A 24,325-nucleotide genomic window follows, 5' to 3' on the forward strand; every position below is an offset into this window, starting at 1 on the left:
TTCGCCAGTGCTTGTTTCCCCTGCAGGCCGAGGGTTCTAAAACCCCTGCATATAGTGAAATCACAGGGGCAGCCCCTTCCAGCGCGAGCCTCCATTGTCTTCTCACTGCCAGCGGAGAGGATGTGGGGAACAAAAGTGAATTGAAGGTTGCGCTCTGCGTGGCTTCATCCTGGCTCTGGGAACATTTTATCTCACCGGGGGTGTGGTCGAGTTCATATCCGAGAGGTGAAGCGCGCGCGCGGACAACAACATGCTCTGATCATTTTTTTACAGGCGGATTCTCCCTCGCACAGCAGCATGGAGAAGACGAGAAGGTGCGCACGTTGAGGCTACAAAGGTAAGATGTTTTAATTTCGTTTCATGGGTTGACGTCACGCTGACCTAGTTTCCTGTAATACAACTGATGCTGGCCTACAGAGGGCTGTCACTCTTTGCGGTCCCAAAACTCAAAATCTCCAAATATGAAATTCTTATTTTTTTGCCCATATGTTCGGCTATAAGGTTTTAGACGGAGTCTTTCTAGTGACGGCTGAATGTTAAGGATGGAGACGACTTGGTAACACGTTTGAATTGTAAAAGGAGGTAGTGAGTAAAGATAATCTGAAAAACATATGTTCGGATACAGCACGCAAATATTTATGGAAGAACTGGTATCTCCATACATTTAAAGCTTACCGGTGCCTGGGTCAACTGGTGTATTTCTCTACAGGTTTGTTTGAAATTATAAATTACAAAGATTTTTAAAAAGTTAGGCTACTTTGAGGTGTGTCTCAGACGACCGAAGAGGTGGGGGTGGGGTCACCGAAAGGGAACAACAACCATCAGTGTAGAGCAGTTTTAAGTACTTTTCCTGCATCTGATATTTTAAAATAGCCGGAGATATGCAGGCAGTGTTTAATGTTTCCTGTTATTATTCAGTACATCGAAATTGTGTGGGTTTTTTCTAAGTTGATTTCAGATATGCAGAGCTCTCAAATTGTTCCTGTCTATGCGTGAGTAGCTTATTCAGGCCATATTTTTGTTGCATTGTGGGACAGATTTTTCACTTATGAAATTATGCTTGAAAGGCAGAAAACTTGGAATGGTTAAACTGCTGATGCATGGGCCTGGAAAACATGAATGAGAGCGTTGAAAGCATGGCAACAGATTTGAGGACTCTGTTTTTAATTACTGATTTGCTGAACTTTCAATATCGATATAACTGTTTTTGATAATTTTTCTTATGTCCCAGAAGCCCTAGGTCATGCTTGACACTTTCAGCCAGTTTGGGGTTTTCAGCCAACAGCACTTTCCGTTGGTACAATGTAGGTCCATTTGTACAATGGGACACGTGAAATTGTATGACCCGGATTGCAAAGCGCTGCTGACTTAAAAAGTAGCACTGATATAAGCTGCCCAGTTCGCCCAGGACAATGTATGGCTCGTTTGTCCAGTCGGTTTTTTTCTTAGAATTCTGGGACAGGTAGTTTTTAGTGAAGTGCTTTAAATGGGTAAACAAAGTGCAGGCACTCATTTAAATGGGGAGAGTGGGCGGGGCTAGGGGCGTGGCTAAGACAAGACCCGCTGATCCTTATTGACTTGATTGATTTCTATGAACAAAACAGGTTAACTCGTTACACAAAACGAAAGCCAAACGCGGTGATGTTTGAACATTTCTTTGTTTTATAATATTTTAACCTCGTTGCCTTCCTTGGCTTTCTTAATTGCGCTCTCACCTGGCTGCAAGTCCCAGAACGCAAAGCAAAAACTGGACTAACTGAGTAACTTATGCCTAGGCGTAGAAAAGCTGAACGTTTTGTTAGTATTTATTGACCTAGAGTGAGAGAAAGTGTGTATATTGTGGTATGCTCTCGCACATTCTATTGTACCTTATATTGCAGTTCGTGTATATAATTATTGATATGGTAGTTATTGTTATTTTTATGCAAAAATGAAACTAACATATAAAGCCCAGTAATGCATGTACTATACCATGAGCATAAGTATGTTTATATTTTCCCTAGAGCCTATACCATCGCTCTCTTTTACTTCAATGCTATTTTATTTGTGCTCATCCACCATTAAGGCCTCCAGTGTGAACCAGTTTTATGCATGTTGAAATGTTCTCAGGAAGTGGACGTTCCTGGGCGTGGGTGTCCTGAAAATCGTGTGCACACACAAAAATTACAATGTTGTCATATTTTAAATAAACTTTCCCATGGCCCAGTCTCAGAGACTTTCTCTCGTCAGGTGAAGGGATTACCTAAGGGAAAGGGCACGCTGGTTTTGGATCATCACTGATGTAGAGGTGATGATGAAGGCAGAAGTTGGTCCCATCATGCAAAGTGAGATTTCTTGCTATGAAGGCCTTATTCGTTTCACTGACATGTTCTCCATATACTTGACTGTTCTTTTAAAAGTGTGTGCCACAGGTATAGTTTTGGGGATAGTTAAAAATGTCCCACATGGACATACTATTTGTGTATTTTTCAGGTTTGAATCCCCTGTCTGTTAATCCCTTCGCTGCGGTGGCTATTCCGCCTCAGCGCTAAGGGGAAGGCGGGGCCGTGCGGCGCTTCCGTGCTCGTGACGGAATTGCTCTGTCACGGGCCGCGGGTGAGCTGTGCTTGTGTCGGAACGGTTCCGTCATGGCCCTGCCCGCTCTTTAGAACGTCAGCGCAGGTGCGGAATTCGCGCCGCACAGGCGCGGCGAGCGGGCCGTGACGGAACCGTTCTGTCACCAGCGCAGCCCACTCGAGGCTCGTGACGGAACGGTTCCGTCACGAGCATGGGAGGGGTTAAAGAGAGATTTATGTTTGCACCCAAATAAATGTATCAATCATAATTTCCACATTCACAGGTCAATAAAACATTGCTTTCTAGATTAAAGTGAACAAGGTGCATATTTGGAAAACACAGGATATTAATGTTAGCTCTTGGGTTTTTAGTTGGCAGAGGTCTGCACCCTGTCCACGCAGGAACCACAACCCTTGTCAGAGTAAGTCAGTAACGCATTTTAAATTAACCTATGGTCCCCTCTGATAGCTAGGCACAGAGCAGTCAGGCTTAACTTAAGAGGCATTGTGTAAACTATTTGCGCACACAACACACAGTAACACAATAAAAACCCTACAGAAGTACTCCACACCAGTTTAGAAAATTAGCCAATATTTTGTATGAGTAAAACAATATCAGAACGAAAAAAATCCAATAAGTGGAAGTTAAAATATAAATTCATAAAGATTAAACTGTTTTGTAGTGCTTAGAAACAAATAACGATAACTGGGGCTATTTGGTTACGCTTGACCGGGGCAAATTCAAAAGTTCAGGCTGACTGCGATGGAGCGCGTGTTGGATACAAGGACCAGCCATGGTCTGCTGAACAGTACCTTGGATGCATCAATGCCAAGGGCAGTGCATGGCGCAAGGATGGCAATGCATTGCTGTCGATCTTATAGATGGGGCGATGCAATGGTTCCGAGCTGCGCAAACTCGAGGATGAATCGAAAATCAAGATGCGATGAACATCAGGGTGATGTGTCGTTGTCGAACCGCTGGGCTGTAGGCGATGCGCGCAACACAAAGCGATGCGTTGACGCCAAACCGTGTATAGTCGGAGATGCGTCAGAAACTAGGGACATTGCTACGTGCAGTTGTGATGCAGTGTCTGTGGTTTGTGCAGCAATGTGTTGGTGTAGAAGGAAATGCACTGGTTTGGACAAGTGCACCCAGCCGCGGCCGGCAGTGGGAGTACCTGCAGGTAGGCGTGGGCGGAAAATCCGTTCCGCTCGCGGATTTTGCGGATTTTCGGGAAATCCGCAATCCGCGAGATTTGCGAATTTCCCGCAAAATCCGCAAATCCGCGAGCAGCGGATTTTGCTCGCACTGCTCGCACTGTTCGCGTGAGTTCGCGCCCCGCGAATAAGTGCAAAATTGCAGAAATACGATCTTGGCAAAACTGAAAGTAACTACTTACCAGGTTCAAAAGTTCAGGCACATCATTAGTAGCCATTTCCTGTAGTGCTTCCTGAGGGGCCCCTCCAGAGTTCAGTTGCCAGTTGAAACTATTATGTGACCCTGCTCTGAACCTCAGAATAGTTACACATATGCCACAAAGGTCCTGAATTACAGCTAAGGGAGACAAGCAGGAGCCAGGCTGGAGGTTAAAATCCATTAATCAGCCCCTAATTCATTATTGTCAGTTGGGGCAGGGCAGGTGTTGTAACTAATTTTGCAACAATGAAAGCACTTAGCAAGTGCAAAAGATCACTAATCAGGGCGCACTAAGGAAGCAGGTGCCAGCTAAAAAAATATTCTGTGACACATTAATCAGCCCCAAATTAATTCAGGTCACTTGAGGCAGGGAAGGTGTGCTTTGCTTTGCCGAAAATAATGTACACTGGACAACCAGAGGGTGTAGTGATGAAACAGAGGGTGGCATGGGTGGGCCAGAGGGTGGCATGAGTAGTCAGAGAGTGGCAGTGGTGACAGAGAGTGGCAGTGATGAAGAAGAGTGTCCCAAACAGGCTGGACACGTAGAAACAACAAGTTCGCAAAACTTGCGACCCGACAGGTAAGTTCGCAAATTGCGAAATTGTAAAAACCCTCGCGAACTGGCAGAAACACGGGCGAACACAAAAAAAAAAAAAATCCGCAAATTCGCGGATTTTGCGGATTGCGAATCCGCAAATCCGCAAAATTCACGGATTGCCAATCCGCAAAATCCGCTCATGCTTACCTGCAGGGCGGTGACGTGGGGAGGGGCAGGGTAGGGGGTAGTAATGCATGGATTACGGAGCTTCCCAGGTAAATAAACATTTAAATAAATAAAACTAATTTTGTTGAGTGCACTGCATCCCCAAATGCGATGCAGTGCGCGCAACGAAAATCGTTTTATTTATTTCAATGTTCACTTACCTGTAAAACTCCGTAATCCATACATCACTACCCCCCACCCTGCCCCTCCCCCTCCCCACGTTACCACCCTGCAGGTACTCCCACTGCCGGCTGTGGCTGAGTGCACCGTCGTCAATCTCAAGAAGTTCTGGGTTGCAGCACTGGAAACCCACTCCCAAGTGTCCAGGACTGGATTGGAATCACGCCACTGGGCAGAGCAGGACTCAATACACACATAGTCCATGTGCTGGTTGCAGGATTAAATCTTTGATAATCCCTGAGATTTCAGAAACAGGTGGCAAGCCAACAAGCCCTTGGAGATACTTTGGTTTTGGGATGTAGAGATGCTGAAACAGTCCTTCTAACTCCAAGGCAAGAAGCAGCAGGCCAACACAGAAAAGCAGTTCAGCAAAGTGGTAGTCATTCCGTGAAGAAGAACAGTGCATCTTCCTCATAGAATGTCCTCAGTTACAGTAGTGCTTTTAGTTGATGGTGTCAGAGGCGGTAATCAGTCAGAATATCGAATTTTTAATATCGAAATGGCAAAATATGGAGTCTAAAAAATAGAATGGACATAATATCGACTTGCAAGAATATAGTGGTGCAGAACATCGAAATGCAGGTAAAAAATATTGTTTTTAATAGTATGGAAGGTAGTAATATTGACAGTCATAATATAGTTATTAAAAATATTTTTAAAAATATAGTTTTTTAAGTGTTAGTATATGTGTTAAAAGTATGTATTATTTTTGTAATGCATGTTTGAATTTTTTAAAAAGAAGGAATTTTAATTACTTTCATTTTTGTGTAATTTAAATCCGTAGCGGGTTGTGGGTTTATAGGGGAATAGGGTGGGAAGTAATTTATTTATAATATATTTTCTAGAAATATTTAGACATAACTAATTATATGTTAATTATTTTTTGCGCAATTTATTTCTGTAGCAGGTTGTGGGTTTATAGGGGAATAGGGTGGTAAGTAATTTAATTGAAATGAATTTATTATTTTATTAATTAATAATTTAGTCTTTAATAATTTACATCGTTAATTAAGTTAATTAAGTTAATTAATTCATTATTAAATATACATCGATTAATAACAATTAATAATTAATTGGTAATTATGTTAATTGTGTTAATTTATGTTCATTAATTAGTAATTAATTAGATAATAATCATTACTTATTTTGTAAATATGTTAATTGTGTACTTTTTTTAGGAGTTGGGTGGGGGTTAATAGGGGAGTAGGGTAGGAAGTACCTTAGTTTTAATACAATTTTTATTATTTGTTATATTGTATTGATTAAAAGTTATTTTATAGTGTTAATTTTGTGAATTAATTTAGATTTGATGGTTATTAATTTTATTGTTAATTGTAATACGTTAATCAATTAATTTTTAATTAATTATGTTAATTTATCAATATTTTACAATATTGAAGGTGACATTTATAGGGTAAAATAGTGGGAGGTAAATGAATTTTGAACAAATATTTACTTGTTAATTAATGTCATTATATGGCAGGAGTGGATATACTAAATTATTCTCCAATGCTATCCAACACTTTCCCTACTGTTACACTTGGTGGAGTGGGAATATTAAATTATTCCCACCGGCTATCCAACACTTTCCCTACTGTTGCACTCGGTGGAGTGGGAATAGTAATTTTTACATCTCGCTATCCAACACTTTCTCTACTGTTGCACTCACTGGAGTGGGAATAGTAATTTTTACCCTTCCACTATCCACAACTTTCCCTTCTATTGCACTCACTGGAGTGGGAATAGTAATTTTTATCTACCCGCTATCCAACACTTTCCCTACTGTTGCACTCACTGGAGTAGGAATAGTAATTTTTACCCTCTTACTATCCAACACTTTCCCTACTATTGCACTCACTGGAGTGAGACTAGTCATTTTTACCGACCCGCTATCCAACACTTCTCTACTGTTGCACTCACTGGAGTGGGAATAGTAATTTTTGCCATCCCGCTATCCAACACTTTTCCTACTGTTGCACCCACTGGAGTGGGAATAGTAATTCTTACCTTCCGCTATCCAACACTTTCCCTACTGTTGCACTCACTGGAGTGGGAATAGTAATTTGTATCTACCCGCTATCCAACACTTTCCCTAGTGTACCACTAGTTGGAGTGGAAATAGTTATTTTATCCCATACACTTTGCAATGTTTCCAGTAATGTTATATTTAATGAAGTGTAAAATATTATTTTGTAAAAAATATTTATTTTAATGTTTTAACTTACTTATTAAATATATTTTATTTTTATATTATAGGTTTATATATATATATATATATATATATATATATGTTATTATATTTTAAATATTTAGTAATTAAAAATAGTAATTATTTTTTATATTAAGTTAATATATACAATAAATCATACAAATGAATGTTTATTTTTAAATGCATTTTATTTATTGTTTAATAATTTTCATTTAAAAAAAATAATTTTAAAGTATATTTTACTTAATTATATTGATAATTTAATTAATTTTATATTACTTTTAAGACATTTGAAAAATGTGATATTTTAGCAGAATATATTATTTACAACGCTATTTAAGATTCAATATTTTTGTACTTACCTGTTTGTAGATAGGAAGTCGATGTTCTGTCATTCTATATTTTTTCATCAATATTTGGTCAGGTCGATAATCTGCTCCTCGATATTCTGTCAGTGATCCATCAGAGGCCCAGTACTTGTACCCAGTTGGGCCTTTGAAGTACCCGACTTCCAAGAGATGCCTTTGAAGTGCATAAGAACCTGCCTTTCCTACCCTGACTCCAGACTCATGACAGGAGGCTACGCAACCCTTTGTGTGGGGACCGGACACAGCCCTTTCAGGTGTGTCAGCTCCTCCCTCCCATCCTGCTCTGGATGACCCATCAGCATGCAGATGACTACTCAGTCCAACTACTCTTCCTTTGTGTGTGGCTACCTAGAAGAAATGCAGGAAGCCAGCTGTCACCCACCCCAGATGTGTATTCCAAGGACAAACAGTAAGAAAATTCCAAGATTCTAGAATTGGCCCTTTTAAAAACTAGCTTCACCGTAAGCTGTGTTTTTAAATTGAGAGACCAAATTTGGGGACATCTTTTCCCAATTATAAAATGTAAGCCAATCTCGATGTTATCCTATGGGAGAGAGAGGGCTTACAGTAGTGAAAAACGAATTTAAGAGTGCTCCTGTACCAGGGCATGTAAACATTAAAAGTACTGTGGAGTATAATAGGCATCAGATATAATCTGATTTATGTATCACACATATGATAAGTCAAATGATATGATTATTTATATTGGAGCAGTATGTTAATTAGGGTAGTAAAATGCTCTCATTAGATCCTCTGTGAGTTTAAGGAATGTTAACTTGACAGGTTGAAGTGGTAGCTTAAAACTGCACGCACAAGCTCTGCATTGGCAGGCCTGAGACATGTTTAAAGGGCTACTTAATCAGGTGCACAATCAGTACTGCAGGCCCAATATCAGCATTAGATTTACAAGCCCTAGGCACATTTAGTGCACTTTACTAGGAACTTACAAGTAAATAAAACATGCCAATTATGGATTAACCACTATCAACATGGTTTAAGTAAAGAGCACATGTCCTTTAGCCGTGATAGACTACTCAGATTCCTTAGGCCAGCAAAAACGAAGTCTGCAAAAACAGGAGGTCAGGGGAAACCACATAAGGGATGCCAGATCTAATAATTAAGTTCGAGGAAAGAAACCACAGATCTGTGGCTTGTTCTGTTAATTAGAATATGGCCATGTTGAGGTCTTCTTCTTAAGTCTCGGTTTATGTGGTTGTTGAGAAGGAAGGTGATGTGATGTGATTTTCATCTTCCGTGGTTTTCATGAGATCTGCAGGTCCTGACCTGAACATTAGTCCTGTATGAAATGTTCTAATCTCTTGTATTTTATTTATCGCAATGTAAACCCTGTTTCTAGGTGCCTTAGGTTGGAGGAACGCTCTCTGTAACACTGCTACCATCAAGAGGGAAATAGTTTTTTTTTTAAGTTGTCATCTTTTTTCTAAAATAAAGAAAGTTAAATGTGCCGGATATCTGAAAAAGAAGACCTTTTTGGTACCTTGATAGCTGAACAATCTGCTCCCTAGTTTTACCCTTTTAAAAGTGAAGGACTTTAAACAGCAGCTGTGATAAGTTTGAAACTAACAAGGAGACACATTTCGAACATTTTTTAGATGAAAACAAGGTTGATTGAGACACAACATATGCTGCAACCTTGAAAGTTACTGTCTTATGGACAACTAGGCATGGTAGGACCCTTAAGCTTCCTGAGACTGATTCACATTCTCTTATGCCAAACAAGAGTCTTGCAGCATAGTTCTGAATGCACTGCATTCTGTAGAAAGACCAACATAAAATCAATTGCAAATGTTTTAACGCGAGTTGACAAACACATTCATGGAACAGGGGCAAGACTGATTTGCATATGGATGGGTCTGAACTGGGGTAGCGAAGTGAGCTGGAGAATGATGAAGGTATCAACACAGGTCTGTGACTGGGGGTGAGTGTATGAAAAGTTTCAGCGCTCCGTCCATCATCTCCTTGTGTTCGCTTTGTTCAAACACATTCGTGCAACAAATTTAAAAAGCCTGACCGTCTCCATAACACTCAGAGATGGAAAAATAGGTTTTAACGACAGCTGCAATTTGTTGGGTCAGGGACACGTCAGTGTCTACGATGATCCTCCAGTTTTGAGCATCTTCAGACGGGATTGGACATTGGCTCATCAAGACTCGTTGGATATTAGGAATCCAGTGCCAGAGAGCCCTTTTAGAAAAAATAATTTCTGTTTTAGATGGATTACATTTTTAATAATTGATTCTCAACCATCAGCGAACCAGGTCAAGGCTTGGGGCCAAATATGCTGGAAAGTCTCATTCTCAACTCCTAGGATCAGCAGTATTAGAATATCATCGGCATACATGTAGAATGACAACCCTACACCATGTAGTAGATGCACAAGAGGGAAACAGACCGATTAAACAATAGGAGGGAAAGTGCAGAGCCCTTGGTACTTTCAATTCGAGAGGACACAGTGGAGGCATATAAGGTGGGCAAGTCATCCTGTGTATGTGTGAATAGAGAGAACAGTTGGAAGAGGTGGCTAAACAGTTAACTAGCTCCTGGAGAAGAACCAAGAAATATACTACCAAAAGCTGCCTATAGGAACACCAGATCTCATTTTCATTCCTCATCCTTCCAGCCACATGCCTGGTTGTGAAACTGATTGGCTGAGTTGTCATCCTATAAAAAAATATATTTGCAAGAAGAAAGCATTGTGGGAATAGCAGAGCTTTCTCTTTCATACGAACGTTTCTTAGATTTAAGATCATATTAAACTTTATTCCCTAGGCAAGAGCCTTTTCGAACAGCTACAAAATCCTGTTTATAGTTCAGTGTGCCAGGCGCAGACTTCATCTGTCCATCCAATGTAAAGAAGCTCTCGCCTGCACTGTGACTCGACACAAGGGTGCTTCGAGGTGTGGGGGGTGAAACCGTTTTTAGCCCCGAACAACTTGTAATGTGGAACACAATCTAAGCAAATAGGGATCTTAGAGAATTTCTTCCTTCTATTACTCATTCCAGCATTGTCTGTTCCTCCTCTTTAATTTTATGGACCATCCCTTACCCTTACCCCCGCTGGTTGACAATGTCTTAATGTCATTGTTTCCTCCTAAACAACTGTTCAACCTAATATCATAGTGTCCTCCATCCAAGGTACACATTTCCTAATCTCATCACATCAGTGTGACCACATCTATTTGATGATTTGCTAGAGAGTTTGATGGTGTTTGCTGCATGCGACTTGTGCAATGTTTTTCCAGTGGTACTTGTGATGGGAACATCAATCACATGCTGTCTCGTCATAGACACCACAGTGCTGCTGTGGGGAGACAATTTGTGGGTGACTTTGCTCTGTGGGTGGGTTTTCCCGGAACTGAATTATTGTCCCCGAAGGTACCTTTTGTGTAATGCCAGTTCAAATAATACTGAAGAGAAGATGTTGTAAGTTGAGTGTCAGCTCAGCTTTCAAGATGAAGAAATTGCCCTTAAAGGTTATAGTGCACTTTTTACACCTGCAAGAATGTAATTTTTCTTCTTTTATGAAATGTGCCTCCTGGGCCTCGATTCTTAGTCAAGAGTCACGTTATTCAACAACTAGAAAAACAGCATATTTCGCAAATTATGAATTTCAGTTCGTAATAGCGGAAGTGAAGTTAAAGTGAATGTGTACTTGTGTAATGAAACTGGTGCTGATATGAAGCGCTCCAATACCTTAGAGTCGAGATCACGCTGTATATATATTACCTACTGGCGGTCGCCAGTAGGTAGTTATAGTTAGGATTATTTTCAATAGAAAATCTCAACATTCTATTATGAATAACTTTGGCGCTGGTTGAGGAATCTGCCGGAAAATTTCCTCAAATTTGCCTCGCGGCGCCCCGGTCCTTCCCTGACAGTTGGGGGGGATTTGTCAAGCGGGGGCCGAGATAAAAGGGGGGTCCCAAAACGTGTTTTCCCCATGTTAATTTCCATAGGGCGGTCAACCTCACTTTTAACCCGAACGGCTGAATGGATTTCCACCAAACTTGGCAAAATTGTAGGGACTAGTAGCCCGATGTGCCTTTTGCTATGTCTCAAGATATGTGCTCCAGTGGATGTTGAGTAATTTAGGTTTAAAAAAATATATATATCTATAAGCGCTCCCCGGTACGCGCACCGGGGCGCTAACCAGCGCACTATGCGAGTTCGCGCGCGGAAAGCGGATTGGCTCTCGGGTGTCTGTCAACATTCCAAACAGTCCGGAGCGGCCGCCATCTTGTGTCTCGGTAGGACACAAGAGGTGGCAAAAACAAAGGGGGAAATGACCATAAGGGGGCAGAGTAGACCCCCCTGACCCCCTAGGTTTGATGTGGGGGCTATAAAAGGGCCCAGCGGGGTAAAAAAATAAAACAATTAATTTGATTTGCCCGGTAGGCGCACCGCGGAGCGTACAGGGAAGCATACCATGGGGAAAAAAGAATGATAGAGTTTTTAAAAAATGTAGCCTTTTTTATAATTTGGAGGTAGTTCTAAAAAGAACTGTTTTTTTTCTTCTTTTTGTTGTTTTATATTTTTTTAATGTTTTTTGAACATTTTGTACTTTTTTTGGCTTTTATGAACTATTTTATATTTTTTTGTTATTTTTATGGGGAGAAACAAAAAACAGGGAATTGAAAATGGCTCAACTGGAGCAAAAAAAAATCAGGAAAATATTATGTTTTTTGGGGGCAATTGTGGTTGTCACCAGCAAGGAGGATGAGCTTTATGCTCTGCTCACCATAGGAGATGGTCTTACCACAAAAAATACATGTGATCCTGAATTCACCAAACCATGGTTGTATGTAAGGGATCGTCTCCCTTGTCTCTGGTCCCGATGGAGTGGGTTGCTTTCTTTTGGAGGTGCTGGGTGAAGATTGGGGAGGGTTACTGGCCAGTTCTCTCACCTCTGCGGCAACATAGTTGTTGGGATGCTTGCGCTGCATGTGCCTAATCATGGTGTTATTACCAAATGAATATTTTTTATTAGGGTTCCCCCTTGAAAGTTCAATGCCAGAGATTTGGCAAGTCACCTTTGGCGTAATCACTTTCTTCTTGCCCTCTGGGATGGAAAAAAACTCCCATAAAATGTGCTGCTTTGGCCTGTATGGGGTATTGTCTTCTGGCAGCTACCTCCTCCCCTCCTCCTCCTCCTCTTCTTCTTGACCACCAATGTGATGTTGTGGTGGTCCTCTTGGTGGCGGTGGTGGTGGTGCAGATGCTCCAGCTGCTGCAGCTACTGTAGCCATTTTAAAGCACTAAATATTTCTCAAAGATCTCCAAACAGGTCTTCCTCAGTCAAAGGACAAAGTCAGAATAAGGAAAAAAGGTGGGGTCTTTCATCATTTGGAAAAAAAAACTGTCCTGAACCAATGAAGAGTGTTATTTTCAGGTCACATGACCCGAGGCGCTACTGCGACGTGCCCCCGGGCGCGCCCGGGGGCGCACCCCGGGTCGCGTCGCATAAGTGCGTCGGATGGATACGTTGCGCGATTGTATTCGCTCGAGTGCCTCCGGGTGCGCTTACGTCGTGCGTATCACACGGACGCGGCACGTCACAATGATGTTTTCGTTCGCGGCAATAGCGCTAATGGGACGCTCACTGGTGCGCGCCCTGGGGCGCGCTGGAAAACTGTGCTTTCCAGTGCGCACACAAGGGCGCGCACCGGGAGCGCTCCAGGGCAAAAAAAAATAGTATTATATAAATATACAATATAGGATTCATTATAAAAAATATTACATTTCATAGGTTTGAGGCCCTATATATAGTTAGGAATTAGCATTTAAAAAACCTATGAAATTCACTGAAAAAACCATAGGTTTCACACCAGTTATAGTTAGGAATTAGCATTTAAAAAGCCTAGTAAATTCACTGAAAAAAACATAGGTTTCACACCAGTTATAGTTAGCTGGAAATTTTACTGACATAAAACCATAGAAATTCCAACGTTATAGTTAGTTGGACTCACTATAACAAGCGCGCCTGCAATGCACTGCTGATGACGTCACATATTACATCACTTATGACATCGTCAGTGACATCACTAATGACATCACTTATGACACCATCCTTGTGAAAGAGTGACAGACCTCCTTTTAGTGTAATGTAACCCTTGAAATAGATATTCAAAAATAGAAACTAACATTTTCAAAAAAATGGAGACACCCATACCAGTTACAACAACCAATTCAGTAATTCCACCATCTATATACACATCCACTCATTTACCAACAGTTCTATATAGTCACTCATACATATACTCACTCATCATATGTAGTGATACATCTATACATCCTGTTATACACCGACAGTCATCCAAAAGTTACTCACACACATACTCACACATGCAAATAAATTATTGAACATCCATTTATTTGCATATAAAACTACACACACACTACCTCTTTACTTCTAAGGAAACTTACACATATTTACTCTCTTAAAGAATCACTTATATAAACACATACTTATTTAAACAGGAACTCTTACAATCTCTTACTCTCACATATACTCACTTATATACATCAAAACTCACATACACTAGATTAAAATATGTCGTTACTAAAAAACACAATAGTGAGACAGTCATTCACTCACTAACACACACATATACACACTCATCCACCCATACAGTCCTGCACATATGCTGTCTTCAAAACACATACAGTGAGTCAGTCACCAACCCATGCAGCTACTTACACAAAGTGAAACACTGATACATATATTTCAATATTTAAAAGTTACTCGCTAATATATGTATTCAATAAAATACACTTAATAAGGCAGTTAACCAATCATTTTTTTAAAAAAAAACATCCATTTACACACTTGGGAAGCCAATTTGAGTCGCACACGCTGCACTGAATTTGTGATTCTTTAATGAGAGCAGTGTTAGGCAGACTAGGATTTTGCTGGTGACCTGACGCGTTTCGTTGACGGCTGTCAACTTCTTCAGAGGTGTTTGCTGCAAGTTGAGGGCTCGTGTGGAGTTACTTCTGCTTTTATTGGCATGGCTGGCCCTCTAGTGGACGCTTGTGTGCGCTTGCTCAGCATGCTGGTATCGGTAGTTCCACTACCCTCTCCTTGCTTGCTGCCGGATGTCAGTCTGTCTCTCTCTGGCACCGGAGGTGTCCAGAAGTGTAGCTCCTCTACTGAAACTCATTTTGAAAGTTTGTGGAGGTTATAGTGCACATTTTACGCCTGCGAGGATGTAATTTTTCTTCTTTTATGAAATGTGCCCCTTGGGCCTCGATTCTTAGTCAAGAGTCACGTTATTCAACAACTAGAAAAACAGCATATTTCGTAAATGTGAATTCGTTTCGTAATAGCGGAAGTGAAGTTAAAGTGAATGTGTACTTGTGTAATGAAACTGGTGCTGATATGAAGCGCTCCAATACCTTAGAGTTGAGATCGCGCTGTATACATATGTGTATATATATATATATATATATATATATATATATATATATATATATATATATATATATATATATATATATATATATATATATATATATATATATATATATATATATATATATATATATATATGTGTGTTGAAATAAATCCAACTGAGAGCTAATCTTTGATACTCAGAGAATATGATGTTTTATAAATGTCATCCTCACTCATAGGTTTGACTTAGATAAAGGTAGAAGGGAAATCACAATTTGCTTTTTTTCTGATCTGTTTTAGTTCTTCTGAATGTTGTTCTTTCTGATTGGCTCACTTTGAGAAGCTGGCATGATACACTAAAGAAACAGGTTTCAAGAACTATTGTGGACGTATTATGAGTGTAATGTACATTTTTTCTGATGAAAAATATACTGTTTCAAGAGAGTGACAAATGGCAGATATAGGTTCCCTATTAGGAAGATCCAGCATGGTATAAACTCCCCCACAACCTAAGCCTTTTGGCTACCAGATGTGTTCTTATCAGTTTCCAAGGAATTCCAGGCCATTGCCATCTCAGTTTTCCCGGGTTAGCCCACGGAGCAGCATGACTGAGCGTCTGGGGAGGATCCCCAGATGAACAGCTCACAGTGCTAGCAAGTCTGTAAATAATGAATGCTAACCAGATAGAAGGCAAGGCACCCCAGGCCGGTTCCTCCTACCCATTTCCAGCTATTTTATTAATTCCCTTCCCTTTGAAATGTGTGTAGAGGTAAATGTCCAGAAAAGGATATTTGCAGGTTTTTAAATAGTTTTCTTTCTAATCCAGCATGTCATATTATTTCATTATTTCCAGGCAGACAAAAAATCAGTCTCACATAAGATGAAATCTAACAGAAGTAACTTAATTCTCCTTTTTGGTTTGATCAGTTCAGGTCTGATAAAGCCATTTTGGCATCAAGAGTTGCCATTGCTAGGAGTTTATGGTCATATAATGTTCCTGCATGGGATTGTGGCTGCAGTGGTTCCGAGCACGTGAGCTGGAAGACAAGGAGATAGAAGAACTGATGTTACTGCATACCCACATAGCCTGTATATGTGTAACTGGCTGCATTTTGTCCATGCCTGAAAGAGTTAACTTACTCTTTGTTGAATATCTTCTACTCCCAGGGTCACCCGGTGACCAGACACAAACAGAAGTACCCCCACGGTAGAAGGGATGTGCGGGTCAGGGCAGGTAGGGCACCATATTTTATCAAAACAAAAAACAAAAACAGATCGAATTCTCTAAGCAGGTGGAATTTCTCCCAGTTGATAATAATAAAGTTCCTCATAGCTATAATTAATTCAGAAAATAGCACATATATTCAGGCTTTTAAGTGGGGTAAAACATTGGGTGTAGGGGGTCTCTAAAATGGTCGTGGCCTAAAACGTAAACTACATTTCTGTGATTTCCATAGTGTGCCACCCGACTGGATACTGGTGTCTCTCTGAGCTTTTGGTTATTAAATTCAGATATATAACACAAAAACTGACAAACGCCTAAAACCAGCCTGACCACTGGCTTTGTCAATGGTTGTCTCTGTGTGTCCAGCAGAGAGGCCAAGGATTGGATGGCCATGTATTCTTAACTCGTTTTTGACCCACTGACAGACACGTGAGAAGCATGTACTGCCTTCAGCCGCAGTTCCAGAGTTCAAAATTCTTGCACTTTGAGGCGAATGAGACCAAAGGATGCAGTGGACAAAACTAATGTGGTACATGAAAAAAAAAATACAAAAACACAGCATCCTGGAAATAGCTAGCGCTATGATGGAGTGCAACATTATGTAATACATGTGAATTGTAAACATGAACTAAATAATCCTCTCATGCACCACCTCTCCTCTCATGCACCCCTCCTACTCTCATGCACCGCCTCTCCTCTCATGCACCACCTCTCCTCTCATGCACCCCCTCTACTCTCATGCACTGCCTCTCCTCTCATGCACCACATCTCCTCACATGCACAGCCTGTCCTCTCCTGCACCACCGGTCCTCTCATTCACCACCTGTCCTATAATGCACCACCGGTCCTCTCATTCACCACCTCTCCTTTTGTGCAGCACCTCTTGTCTCATGCACCCTATCTCCTCTCATGCACCCTATCTCCTCTCATGCACCATCTCTCCTCTCATGCACACCTTCTCCTCTCATGCCCCACCTCTCCTCTCATGCACCCCTTCTCCTCTCATGCACCCCTTCTCCTCTTATGCACCACCTCTCCTCTCATGCCTTACTTCTCCTCTCATGCACCACCTCCCCTGTCATGCACCACCTCTTGTCTCATGCACCACCTCTCCTCTCATGCACCACCTCTACTCTCATGCACACATCTCCTCTCATGCACCACTTCTTCTCTCATGCACCACATCTCCTCACATGCACCACCTCTTCTCTCGTGCACCATCTCTACGCTCATGCACCACCTCTCCTCTCATGCACCACCTCTCCTCTTGTGCACCACCTGTCCTCTCATGCACCACCTGTCCTCTCATGCCCCACCGCTCCTCATGCCCCACCTGTCCTCTCATGAACCACCTGTCCTCTAATTCACCACCTCTCCTCTCATGCACCACCTCTTCTCTTGTGCACCACCTCTTCTCTCGTGCACCATCTCTACGCTCATGCACCACCTCTCCTCTCATTCACCACCTCTCCTCTCGTGCACCACCTGTCCTCTCATGCACCACCTGTCCTCTCATGCCCCACCGCTCCTCATGCCCCACCTGTCCTCTCATGAACCACCTGTCCTCTCATGCACCACATCTCCTTTCATGTAAAACCTCTTCTCTCATGTGCTACCTCTCCTCTCATGCATCACCTGTTCTTTCATGCACCATCTCTCCTCTCGTGCACCATCTCTACTCTTGTGCACCATGTCTCCCCTTGTGCACCACCTCTCCTCTTGTGCACCACCTCTCCTCTCACGCACCACCTCTCCTCTCATGCACCACCTCTACTCTCATGCACCACATCTCCTCACATGCACAGCTTGTCCTCTCCTGTACCACCTGTCCTATAATGCACCACCGGTCCTCTCATTCACCACCTCTCCTCTTGTGCACTACCTCTTCTCTCATGCACCCCTTCTATTCTTATGAACCACCTCTCCTCTCATGCACACTTTCACCTCTCATGCACCCCTTCTCCTATCATGCACCCCTTCTCCTCTCATGCACCACCTCTCCTCTCATGCACCCATTCTCCTCTCATGCACCCCTTCTCCTCTCATGCACCCCCTCTCCTCTCATGCCTTTCCTCTCCTCTCATGCACCACCTCCCCTTTCATGCACCACCTCTTGTCTCATGCACCACCTCTCCTCTCATGCACCACTTCTCCTCCCATGCACCACATCTCCTCACATGCACTACCTGTCCTCTCCTGCACCACCTGGCCTCTAATTCAACACCTCTCCTCTCTTGCACCATCTCAACGCTCATGCACCACCTGTCCTTTCATGCACCACCTGTCCTTTCATGCACCACCTCTCATTTCATGCACCACCTCTTATCTCATGCACCACCTCTCCTCTCATGCACCACCTCTCCTCTCATGCACACCTCTCCTCTCATGCACCACTTCTCCTCTCATGCACCACATCTCCTCACATGCACTACTTGTCCTCTCCTGCACCTGTCCTCTAATTCCCCACTCCTCCTCTCATGCACCACCTCTTCTCTCGTGCACCACCTCTTCTCTCGTGCACCATCTCTACGCTCATGCACCACCTCTCCTTTCATGCACCACCTCTCCTCTCATGCACCATCTCTCCTCTTGTGCACCATCACTCCTCTCGTGCACCACGTCTCCCCTTGTGCACCACCTCTTCTCTTGTGCACCACCTCTCCTCTCATGCACCACCTCTCCTCTCATGCACCACCTCTTCTCTCGTGCACCACCTGTCCTCTCATGCACCACCTGTCCTCTCATGCCCCACCTGTTTTCTCATGAACCACCTGTCCTCTCATGCACCACATCTCCTCTCATGTACCACCTCTTCTCTAATGTGCTACCTCTCCTCTCATGCACCACCTGTTCTTTCATGCACCATCTCTCCTCTCGTGCACCATCTCTCCTCTCGTGCACCACGTCTCCCCTTGTGCACCACCTCTTCTCTTGTGCACCACCTCTCCTCTCATGCACCACCTCACCTCTCATGCACCACCTCTTCTCTCGTGCACCACCTCTCTCATGCACCACCTGTCCTCTCATGCCCCACCGCTCCTCTCATGCCCCACCTGTCCTCTCATGAACCACCTGTCCTCTCATACTCCACATCTCCTCTCATGTACCACCTCTTCTCTAATGTGCTACCTCTCCTCTCATGCACCACCTGTTCTTTCATGCACCATCTCTCCTCTCGTGCACTATCTCTCCTCTCGTGCACCACGTCTCCCCTTGTGCACTACCTCTCCTCTTGTGCACCACCTCTCCTCTCATGCACTACCACTCCTCTCATGCACCACCTCTCCTCTCGTTCACCACCTGTCCTCTCATGCACCACCTGTCCTCTCATGCCCCACCGCTCCTCATGCCCCACCTGTCCTCTCATGAACCACCTGTCCTCTCATGCACCACATCTCCTCTCATGTACCACCTCTTCTCTCATGTGCTACCTCTCCTCTCATGCACCCCCTTTTCTTTCATGCACCATCTCTCCTCTCCCGCAGCATGTCTCCCATTGTGCACCACCTCTCCTCTCTTGCACCACCGTGTCCTCTCATGCCCTACCTGCCCTCTCATGCCACATCTTCTCTTGTGCACCACCTCATGCATCACCTCTCCTCTTACACAACACGACATGCTCACTACTCACCTTCCTCTGTTGAAACCACTAATCTGCCATTGCAGAACCCTCACTCAACAGCAATGGATATGACTCCACTAACCAGTAGCTGCTGCATATGCACTAGCTGCCTTCTGGTACACCACCACTCCGCGTCTGTGCACCGCCATAGCGCCTCTTTTAAAACCCTATCAGCTACATCCATCCACTTGGTACAGCTCTACTCCAGCTGCATGGTTGAATATTTGTTCATTTATAAAGAACATGCTTTCTGTTGCAAGTACCGCGAGTTGAGCTGAAAATAACCCAAATATTCTGGGGGAGTGGGATCTGTTACACCTAAGTTCACCACCTGCTTTTTCACTATTACGCTTGTTCTGCTGCCCCCATTTCTTCCATTCATATCTTACTTTGCTATTTAACCCTTTCACTTCACTGTGTTGCTGTGGTACAACTTCCTCGCTTCACACTCCTCTTTGGCAGTGCCAGCTCTATTTCCTGATCAAGGCTGCATAATCATTAAGCACAATAGGCAATGTCTGATTTGTTTATTTTAACTGTGTGCTACTTTGTACCTATTGTGTGCCTCCAGAATGAAGTTATGTGTAAAACTGCTCTTAGGTTCCTTCCCTTTCGTGTTATTTATAGCTGTGCCTCTTGCTTACGTTTCCTTTCTATTTCATTTAACGAAGTCACCGTCTTACCTCTGCTTTCTGTATCTTATGAACTCATTTGTTTTATTTCCTTGGTTCCTTCCTCCTTTTCCTTTGGTCTGTGTACTTGGCACGTGCATTGACGTCATTAAGGGGTCTCTTACCCCCTGATTTAGAAGTGTCGAAATAAATTCCAAAAACATGGGGGCATCTCATCCTTATGTACGTTTTTATTTTACTAATAGTAATAATAATCTATTGTTGACTATTAGTGTAATAAAAAATGATCACCAGGATCTGGAAAGTGTCCTTTGCTGGCAACTGAGGTAAGTAAAAAATGCTATTAAAAATACATTGTATGTATGCTTAACGCTCAGGGTGTATTTGAGAGTGGGAGTGACAGCATGCATATGCTTGAGCATATGAGAAAGTGAGTGAGAGTCAGTGACTGGTAGTGAGTGAGATTGGGTGACAATAACTCAGTATGAGTGAGTGAGAATGAGTGATTGCAAGTGAATTAGAGTGAGTGAGAATGAATTAGTAAGAATTAATGTGAGGTAGCGTTAGAGTGTGAGTGAGCATGAGTGTGAGCTATTAACAATGAGTGAGTGAAATTGTGAGTGAGTCAGTGAGTGAGAATACGTTAGAATGAGTTAGAGTGAGTACATGTAAGTTAGAATGTGTACACAAGTGATAGCAAGAGTGAAAGTGAGTAAATGAGAATGATTGAAAATAAACAAGAGAAAGTGAGTAAGTGTGAGTGACTCAAAGTAACAGTGAGTGAGAGTTCATGCAAATGAGCGTGAATATGAAAGTGAGTGCAAGAAATTGAGTGAGAATGAATGAGATGGGTGCAAGTGGCTGAGAATGAATGAGTGAGTGTGTGAGCGAATGAATATAATTGAGGGTGATACAAATGTAGTGTGATGCATACTGGTCTACCGTTGTCCCTGGTATACTACTGGCAATTCTTTCTGATACAGGCACCCATGGCAAAACACTGTCACTGTGGGCAGATCTTAGCATGACAGGCCCCTATGAGAAAATACTGGCAGTTAGGGTATCAGCAGCAAGGTGATGGAACCACTGGCAAGGGCTCAGGCCACATCCCAATTGATTGTTATTTTGCAAACCATGCCACCTCAGTTTGGGCCCAGCCATATGCAAATTATTCTTGTCCCTACTTCCATGGGAACAGTCCTGCCCGAACTGCCAGGCCTGATCTACCCTGCACCAGAACATATGCAACCCAGGGCGATTTCACCATTCCTAGAGCTCAGCCAGGTATAGCTTTATTCCAGTGGCACAGTGACATGGGACCCACAACGAGGAATTTCTTTCAAAATTGGGGCATCAAAAACAAGGTGATGGAACCCTTGAAATATTCTCAGCTGCTGGCTATCACTTGGGACTGCATCCCAACACTTTATTTTCGCTTACCATGCCACCTCAATTGGAACCCAGCCATATGCAAATCAGTCATATATCAAATATTTAGAGGCTGAGACACTTCTTTTTTAAGGTGGGCTATTGCAATACACAGTGTGTATGCTATACACAAATTGGATGTTGCTGTTAGGGTATTTACAAACCCACACTGTTAGACCTGTCAGCCTCAGGGTGACTGTCCCCCAAGCTTTATGCCTTCTCCCATTCTGTTTGGATTAAGTTATTTTGTTGTCCTTAGGACTCTGTGCACTTTACCATTGCTAACCAGTGTTAAAGTTCTTGTGCTCACTCCCAAAAATATAGAAGCATTGGTTTCCAACTGATTAGCATATTTAATTTAATTGTAAGCCCCTAGTAAAGTGGTATACCATATACTTAGGGCTGGTAAATTAAACACTACTAGTTGTCCTGCAGCACTTCTTATGCCTCCCATCTAACTAGCCCCTTAAAACATGCCTCAGACCTGAGATTGTAGCCAGTGTACAGTTCCAAACTGCCAATTAGATCTGGCAAAATAAACCCCTTGCCAGGTCTATAATCTCCCTTTTTATTACATATAAGTCACCCTTAAGGTAGGTCCTAAACAGACCATACAGCAGGGTGCATTGCATTTTAAATGTTAGATATGTACTTTTAATTTTCACATGTCCTGGTAGTGAAAAACCTGCAAACTCGTTTTTCAATTCTGGGAGGGCTACCCCTCTCATTAAATAACATTGGATTACCTTATTACTTTTTAGGAGCAGGTGTAAATGTCATGTGTTGTCTATCAATTGTAATTTAGAATCCTCCTTAATGATAAAGTCAGATTTTGAGTTCTCTTGCGAGCTCCCCCAGAGACAGTTCTCCTCTACAGCTTGCCCGAAGTCCAAGATCCTCTGCTGCCTGTCTACCTGCTGCCCTCTGCTATATCCTAATTTTTCTGCCCTCTGTTATGCCTTTTCACTTGGTTTTTCTGCCCTCTGTTTTGCCTTTTTTCTATTAGTTTCTAGACCTTCTGTGTTGCCCTCTTCTGCACTGTTTTGCCTTTTCTGCTAATTTCTTCCTTCTTCCCACCATTTTCCCCCCTCCCGCCTCCCAGCAACCAGCCCTTCATCACAGAACATTCTTAATGTAGGCGGCAGCGTGACCCCCTTTAGCAGGTCCTCATGCTAGCTCCCCTTGCCCTGTCCAGCTTCCCCGCAGTGTGCTACCCTCTGCTGCCTGTCTACATGCTGCCCTCTGTTTGTGCCTCCTCTGCTCATATCTTGCTCTTTTTTGCCTTTTCAGCTTGTTTTTTTTTACCTTTGTCTTGCCCATTTCTGCCCTCTGTTTTGGCTTTTCTGCTCAGTTCTATGCCCTCTGTTTCGCCTTTCTGTTAAAAATGTTTCCCTCTGTTTGGCCATCTTCTTCACTGTTATGACTTTTCTACTTGTTTTTCTATCCTCTGTTTTGCCTTTTCTGTTCATTTTCTGCCCCATGCTTTGCCTTTTTGCTTGCTTTTCTACCATCTGTTATGCCTTTTCTGCTCACCTTTCTGCCCTCTGCTTTGCCTTCTCCTGCTCTGTTTTGTCTCATCTTCTCATTCTCATTTCTTGCTCTGTTTTGCCATCTCTGCTTGTTTTTCTGCCCTCTGTTTTGCCTTCTTCTGCTCATTTTTCTGCCCTCTGTTTTGCCCTTCCTGATCATTTTTCTTCCCTCTGTTTTGCCTTTCTGCTAATTTTCTGCCCTCTGTTTTGCTTTTCTGTTCGTTCTTCTATCCTCTGTTTTGCCATTTTCTGCTAGTTTTTCTGCCCTCTGTTTTGTTTTCTGCTTGTTTCTCTGTCCTCTGTTTTGCCTTTTTTTCTCATTTGTCTGCCCTTTGTTTGTGCCTCTTCTGCTCGCACACCCGCATTCCATCGAATGGCATTACCGGAAAAAAGATCTCCGGTAAGAAGCCTCCTCAAGGTTGCCCTTCGACCATTGCAGCGCTGGTCCGACAAGGAGCTTGCCCAATGATGAAGCATGACACCCACAAGGGTGTGTGAGGGTACTTGCTCCTAGTGGAGCATACCCCACCTCTGTTTTACTGTACCTAAACACATCCATTCCACTGTTGGTCTATAGGAACTACATACTCTTGTATATAACGTTTGGCAGATGAGCCATCCAAGCATTATAGGGGCCGGCTTTTGCACAGCCCCAATTTTACTTCAAAGTCGCTGTTTCAACTCACACACAAAGTACTTCATACTAGCCTAATGTGATTGCAGGCAGCCTAAAACCAGGGAAGAGGGGCAGAAAATCCCCAAAAACATCTGTTGGGGGGAAATACTCCAGAAGTTTCTTCTATTTTAAAGCTGACGCTAGCTATAAAACTCGGATCCTCAGACCCACTCTTCAGTTCTCTTCTGAACCTGCGGAAGGACTCTCAGAGGCCTGCCTTGCTGCCTGTGGACTGCTGTGTACTTCAAATGACTGCCCTGCTGTGCTAAAACGACTGCCTCGCTGCTTGAGACCTGATTTCATGCTT

At 42.8% G+C, this 24,325-nt stretch overlaps 1 long non-coding RNA gene across 1 annotated transcript in view; it reads left to right on the forward strand.

Moving 5' to 3' along the window:
• The first annotated feature begins 223 nt into the window (after window positions 1-223).
• Window positions 224-24,325, forward strand: part of LOC147663690 (uncharacterized) — a 378,141-nt gene continuing 354,039 nt past the window's right edge. The window contains exon 1 of the long non-coding RNA XR_015305253.1: window positions 224-337. This is a non-coding gene — a long non-coding RNA (uncharacterized LOC147663690). The remainder of the gene's footprint in view (window positions 338-24,325) is intronic.

Source organism: Lissotriton vulgaris, unplaced genomic scaffold (genome assembly GCF_964263255.1).
Source record: "Lissotriton vulgaris unplaced genomic scaffold, aLisVul1.2 SCAFFOLD_2117, whole genome shotgun sequence".
NCBI lineage: Eukaryota > Metazoa > Chordata > Amphibia > Caudata > Salamandridae > Lissotriton > Lissotriton vulgaris.